The sequence below is a fragment of the Euprymna scolopes genome, chromosome 19 (assembly GCF_053919585.1).
Source record: "Euprymna scolopes isolate OS-2025 chromosome 19, ASM5391958v1, whole genome shotgun sequence".
Taxonomy (NCBI): domain Eukaryota; kingdom Metazoa; phylum Mollusca; class Cephalopoda; order Sepiida; family Sepiolidae; genus Euprymna; species Euprymna scolopes.
Genome location: NC_136500.1, coordinates 49,319,093 through 49,326,613, shown reverse-complemented (window position 1 = coordinate 49,326,613; position 7,521 = coordinate 49,319,093). Strand labels below are relative to the sequence as shown.

Genomic DNA, 7,521 nt, shown 5'->3' with positions numbered 1-7,521 from the left:
CTTTTACATCATTGTGGGTTTACCTCATAGAACGTTCCCATACACTGCATTGCCATAGCCCTCTTATACAACCTTAGCACACTTAGTAAACAACAAAATACTCTTTAATAAAAATAATTAAACATAAATGTTTGTATTATATTCATTCAATACGTATATTATTTTATACAGCTTTTTATCTTATACAGCTTAATTTTTTGCGAGCATTATCTCCTATTAAAAAAAGATGCATGATTTATATTTAGATGTCATATTCCAAAAATCACAGAAGGCCATCCTTATTTTTGATTGACGTTTGTTTCTCTCCTTATTTTCTTAGTGGGGGTGGGGGAGAAGGATGAAACCGCTTTAATTCTAAGAGCAGATACTACACTTTGATCTTAGCCAAAAGACCAACTAAAAAAAATGCGTATTATATATTTTCTTTCCTTATTTTCTTAGTGGGGGTGGGGGAGAAGGATGAAACCGCTTTAATTCTAAGAACAGATAATACACTTTGATCTTAGCCAAAAGACCAAGTAAAAAATAAAATGCGTATTATATATTTTTGAGGAAGGTGAGAGGCATATTATGAGTTAGTGGGAGGAGGGGGCGAAAGATGAAACCGCTTTATTTCTAAGAACAGATACTACACTTTGAGGTATTTACTTGCTCCCCCACTGGGCAAATTAGGCACAAGGCCGATTTTTAATGTGAGGAGTGAAGGGGAAATGGGGACCAACTCCCCGGGGAGTAGCGGAGCTGGATAGTGACAATTGGTATGAAGGGTTGCCCCTACATTGACCAAGGTCTTATATGTGGGGTTTCCCCCACATATGGCTTTTGCTTGCAGTATCTGCCAGAAAAGATACTACACTTTGATCTTAGCCAAAAGACCAAGTAAAAAAAAAAGATGCGTATTGGAGAGAGGGAGGAAGGGACAGGGCATGAGATGGTGCATATGTAGGAGCAAAATACCCAGCGTCGCCTGTAATAGAATGACATAGTACTAGCACGACATATATACTAGCTGATTACCCGGCATGGCCTGGGATTGGAAGAACACTCGGCGACGCCTGGGATTGGAAAAAATTGGTTGATGTATGTACTAGCCAAATGCCAAGTGTCGCGCGGGATGGATTACATAGGTCGGTATCTGTACTAGCAAAATACCCGGCATCGCCCAGGATTGGATAAAGTAGGTGTATGTGCATTAGCAGAACAACCGGCGTCGCCCGGGATTGTATGACATAGGTGAATGTGTACTAGCAGAATACCAAGTGTCGCCTGTGATTGTATGATATAGGTGAAGTATAGGTCCGATTCAACAATTTTGAAGGTACTTGTGCCGTATAGGTCCGATTTGAAAAATTTTGATGGTGCTTGTGCATTATAGATCTGATTTGACAATTTTGAAGGTGCTTATGAATTATAGGCCGATTTGACAATTTTAAATGTTAGCAATATCTGGTCATTCTAGGATGACTGACTACTTGGGATTACCAAATGACTTATGCAGATCACAAAAGTTAAGCAATACATAGTCTGGTCATTCAAGCATAGGTTACTATTTGGGATTACCAAATGACTTATGCAGATCACAAAAGTTAAGCAATACATAGTCTGGTCATTCAAGCATAGGTTACTATTTGGGATTACCAAATGACTTATGCAGATCACAAAAGTTAAGCAATACATAGTCTGGTCATTCAAGCATAGGTTACTATTTGGGATTACCAAATGACTTATGCAGATCACGAAAGTTAAGCAATACATAGTTTGGTCATTCTAGGATGGGTGGCTACTTAGGATTACGAAATGACTTATGCAGATCACGAAAGTTAAGCAATATATACGAAGAAATGAAAAATTATTGTCCAAGTAAGTAACATATCCAAGAATTATGAAAAATGATGAACTGCGAGTTATTTGATTGGTGTGTTTGTAATGAAAAAAAAACCCCAGCCAGACAATGTCTCAAAGGTATTATTTTAGTAAGAGAAAGGGGATTATGTGGGTTAAATCATGAAAAACGATTATCGAAATTAGCAACATACTCAAGAAATATGAAAAGTGATTAAATGTAAGCTATATGTGTTTATAATGAAATAAACAGCCCATATATAGTCCGAAAGTGATTATTTTAGTAAGAGGGGGTTAGTTATGTGGGTTACATGATACAAAATGATCGTAAAATTAGTAACATATCCAAGAATTATAAAAAGTGAGTAAATTTGAGTTATTTGTTTGGTGTGTTCTTAATGAAATAGAAAACCATAATGGTGTATTAAATTTATTATTTTAGTAAGACCTGGGCTATAGTTAGTGTTAAATCAATAAAAGTGATTATCGAAATTAGTAAAATATCCAAGAATTATGAAAAATTATGATATGTGAGTAATTTTATTAGTGTGTTAGTAATGAAATAGACAGCCCAGAGAATGCCTCAAATGTATTATTTTAGTAAGAGGTGGGCGATAATGTTGGGTACCTCATGAAACATGATTTATAATGAAATGAACAGCCCAGATATAGTCTTAAAGTTAATATTTTAGTAAGATCGGTCGAATATGTGGGTAATATCATTAAAAATGATTGTTGAAATTAGTAACATCCAAGAAAAGTGAAAAAGGATGAAATGTGTGTTTTGTGATTGGTGTGTTTGTAATGTCTCAAATGTCTCAAATGTATTACTTTAGTAAGAGGAAGGAGATTATGTGGGTTAACTCATGTAACATAATTGTCGAAATTAGTAACATATTCAAGAATTATGAAAAATGATTAAATGTGAGTTATTTGATTGGTGTGTTTGTAATGTAATTACCACCCCAGACAATAACTCAAAGTTATAATTTTAGCAAGAAGAAGGAGATTGTGTCGGTTAAATCACAATAAACGATTGTCGAAATTAGTAACATATCACAGAATTATGAAAAATTATGAAATGTTAGTTATTTGATTTGTGTGTTTGTAATTAAATAGACACCCCAGACATTGTCACATTATTGGTGTTTTAGTAAGAGAGGGGCGATTATGTGTGTTAAATCATGAAAAAAGATTTTCTGAAATTAGTAACATATCCAAGAATTATTAAAAATGATAAAATGTGAGTTATTTGATCGGTGTGTTTATAATGAAATAACCAGCAAGACAATGTCTCAAAGTTATTGTTTAGCAAGAGGAGAGGGGATTATGTGGGTTAAATAATGAAAAACGATTGTCAAAATTAGTAACATATCTAAGAATTATGAAAAATAATAAAATGTGAGTTATTTGATTGGGGGTTTTCATGAAATAACCAGAGACAATGTCTCAAAGTTATTATTTTAGCTAGAGTAGAGGGGATTATGTGGGCCAAATCATGAAAAACTATTGTCGAAATTAGTATCATATCCAAGAATTATGAAAAGTTATTAAATGTAAGTTATTTGATTGGTTCGTTTATAATGAAATAAACAGACCAGATATTGTCTGAAAGTTAGTATTTTAGTAAGAGGGGGTTGATTATGCGGATTAAATCACAAACAATGTCGAAATTAGTAACATATCCGAGAATTATGAAAAATGATTAAATGTGAGTTATTTAATTGGTGTGTTAGTAATGAAATAGACAGGCTAGAAAATGTATCAAAGTTGTTATTTTTGTAAGAGGAACGGGATCGTGTCGGTTAATGAGGGGGCGATTATTTGGGTTACTTTATTAAAAATAATTCTAAAAATTAGTAACATATCCAAGAATTATGAAAAATGGTAAAATGTGAGTAACTTGATAGGTGTGTTTGTAATGAAAAACAAAACAGCCATACAATGTCTGAAAGTTATTATTTTAGTAATAGGTGGCGATAATGTGGATTCACTCTTGAAAACTTATTGTCGAAATTCATAACATATCCAAGAATTATGAAAAATGAAGTTTTAGTTATTTGATTGGTGTGTTTATAATGAAATAAACAGCCCAGTCAATGTAGTAAATTTATGATGTAATAAGAATTGGGCGATTATATGTGCGTACTCATTAAATTTGATTGTCGAAATTCATAACATATCCAAGAATTATGAAAAATTATGAAATGTGAGGTACTTTATTGATGTGTTTGTAATGAAATAAACAGCTTAGAAATGTCTCAAAGGTATTATGTTAGTAAGATGGGAGGGATTATGTGATTGAACTCAGAAAAAATGACGTTTGAAATTAGCAACATATCCAAAAATGATGAAAAATGATGAAATGTGAGTTATTTGATTGGTATATTCATAATAAAGTAGACATACCAGACAATTTATGAAAGTTATTATTTTAGCAAGAGGTGGCGATTATTTGGGTTACTTCATTAAAAATAATCGTCGAAATTAGTAACATATCAAAAAATTATGAAAAATGATTAAATGTGAGTTATTTTGATGATATGTTTGTAATGAAAAACGAGCCAAGACAATGTCTTTACGTTATTATTTTAGACAGGTGAGCGATAATGTGGGTTAAATTGTCGAATTGTGTAACAATCCAAGAATTATGGAATTCAACGAGATACGTCAACATGTATACTTACATATTACTAGGAGTCACCCTGGATTCAATGAGATACATGCAAATGTATGCAAGCAGAATACATGGTCATCTGGGATGTAATGAGATGAATGCAAATATATACTAGCAGAATACTTGACGTTGCCTTGGATTGAATTAGATTGACTGAAATATATACGAACAGAATACCTTGCGTCGCCCAGGATTTCATGAGATTGATTGAGATATATACTAGCAACACACCCAGCGTTGCCCGGGATTGAATGAAATAGTTGAGAATATATATTAGCAAAATATCTGGCATCGCTTGGGATTTGATGAGATAAATGTGTTGCATATTACCTGCCCTTGCATATATATGCTGTAAATTACTTACCCTAGGAAAGATACAATTATTTCATACGTGTAATACCCGTCTTATGTAGGTAAAATATTATTTTGCTCGAAATAGCAAATGATACATAAACATACAAAATTCCTCTCTCATAAGAATAATAAATATATTACAAAACCAAATTCAATTTTTTCATTGTTTTTACGGTCCCGAACAACGCCGGGTAGCCCCGCTAGTCTCTATATATAAAAGCGAAAATGTATGTATGTATGTTTGTGTGTCCGCTAAAAACTTTTGACTGACGGAACAAAAATTCACAAACTTGGTATCATATTAAAGCCCCACCCTCCGGACGACAAATATCGAAAAATTAGCCCAAAAGGACCATCAGAAGTGCGTCAACTGATCGACTTTCTGCAGGGGGTCCCAAAAAAGTGACATTTTAATGTTAAACATTACATATTTTTAAATCAATTTATAACTGCCCCCCGAAAATACGGGCGCCAACTCTTCTACATAAAGTATACACGGGGCCGTTTATTTTGGGGGAACTTGTATTTAAAACCCGCTGAGTCATGTCACGTGATCATGACGTCAGCAAGCTCTAATGGCAGTCTGAATTTACAAAAACATGTTGTTATCGGTAAAAAGAAAAGCTAAACTATGAACTTCTACGCTATGGCAACGTTACCAAAGTTATTAGCACATTCAAAATAGTTAGCTACGATAGTTAAACGACAAAAAAACAAGCCAAAAATGTGAAGTAAAAAAAAATACGCTTACAAAAAATATTAACGATCAAAGTTTTTACAAAAAACCCAGCCAGACGCCATTTCCTTAAGGAAGACGAAGTATGAGAGAGAGAGAGAGAGAGAGAGAGGGAGAGAGACATACACAAACGCAAACAGAGAGAGAGAGAGAGAGAGAGAGAAAGAGACAGACAGACAGACAAAGAGAGATGTCTAGACAGGAAACGAAATACGTAATTTAATAATTTAATAAAATACTGCTACGTCATCTCGTAACGCTCCCGCGATGACCTCATTTAGTGGCTATATGTCAATCAAACATCTTTCACTCGCTTTATAAGCCTTATTTTAACACTATAATTAATTCCTCTTACTATTGGCCTAGCAGTTAAGTGGTTGGAGTTAGTTTCACCTTCGGGTTCAATCCAGCCTCACGACCAAAACTATTTTTTTCTTTTACATCTTCGGACACGCGGGCAACGTTTCTTTATTTTTTTTACTTCGCTTATTCTTTAGTTTACTTCCCCCCTATTACACACAGCGTTTTTTTTCGCTGTTTTTTTTTTGGATTTGGTTTTTCCGATTTTTTTAACATCGTTTCAGGGTTATTACTTATTCCCCCCATAGACACACCTAAAAACACCCGGGCAACGCCGGGTACCCCCCGCTAGTTTACTATAAAAGTAAAAGTTAACCAATCAAAAAGCAGCATTTTGGTGTCGTTAGAAAAAATACAAAATTTTTACATTCATAACGTCACAATTTTCTTCTCTCTCTCTCTCTTTCTCTCTCTCTATATATATATATATGTGCGTGCGTGTGTGTGTATGTGTGTGTGTGTGTGTGAGAGAGAGAGAGAGAGGGAGATGACAAAATGTCGAAGCCGTTATGAATGCAAAATTCGAGTGGCGTTATGGTAAAAAAATGGATAAATAAAAAGTAAACAAATACATGTTTTACTCACCAACAGGCGTGTTTTTTTGTTTTGCTTTTGTTTTTTCAAAACATCACAAACAAATTTGAAAACGAGATTTGAAGTTAAAGTTCAACAATTACAAACATGGGTATTATGACCTCGCTGAATAAAAAAGAAATATTGATATTGTGCTATGATTCAAATTTTTATTACAGTAACAAAATATTGACATTTAGATAAAGATCTTATCTGAAATAGTAACGATGTCTAGATTTACATAAACCTACTTGAAAATATTTGTTTGTGCAGCTTATTTTAAAATGAAAACGCATAACGTTTGCCGACTTCCGTGATATTTTGTGTCGTCACTTCGAATACGATAAAACTACGTCAAGAGTGTGAGTTCCATTATAGAAACGTTGATTTAATTTTAATAAAATAAAATACGCATCAAGTGCGGTTGAAAGCCAAATCACAACGCAATATTAGGAAAATAAACAAATATTTTACTTGTTTAAAATTTATAATTAAAATGTATTTCGGAGTCAAACTCCATCCTCAGTATTTTGCTTTCTTTCTTTTGTTTTTTCTTCTTTCTTGCCATGTTGTAAAGTAAGAGAAAGAAAAGTCTGTTTGTAAAGATCGGCGGGTTGTCTCTCAGCGGTTGTATTTTGAAATGTTGGAACGTGGCGTTGGCCACGCGAGATTAACGTCAAGAGTGCGAGTTCCATTATAAAAATGTTGATTTAATTTGATCGAATAAAATACGCATCAAGAAAAAAAAGAAAGGAAACAACATACTGAGGATGGAGTTTGACTCCGAAATACATTTAAATTATAAATTTCAAGCAAGTAAAATGTTTGTTTATTTACCTAATATTGCGCTGTGATGTGGCTTTCAAGCGCACTTGATGCGTATTTTATTTATCTATACTCCTATGAATGCGTTTTTCTTTGGTGTGTATTTTCATATTAAAAACCCCTTTTTCTATTTATTTAAAAAGGAAATACAATT

General features: G+C 33.5%; 1 non-coding gene across 1 annotated transcript; it reads right to left on the bottom strand.

Moving 5' to 3' along the window:
- Window positions 1-327: 327 nt before the first annotated feature.
- LOC145240557 (U2 spliceosomal RNA) lies at window positions 328-527 on the bottom strand. Its single transcript, XR_013862517.1, has one exon. It is a non-coding gene; the product is annotated as a U2 spliceosomal RNA (small nuclear RNA).
- Between the last annotated feature and the right edge of the window lie 6,994 nt (window positions 528-7,521).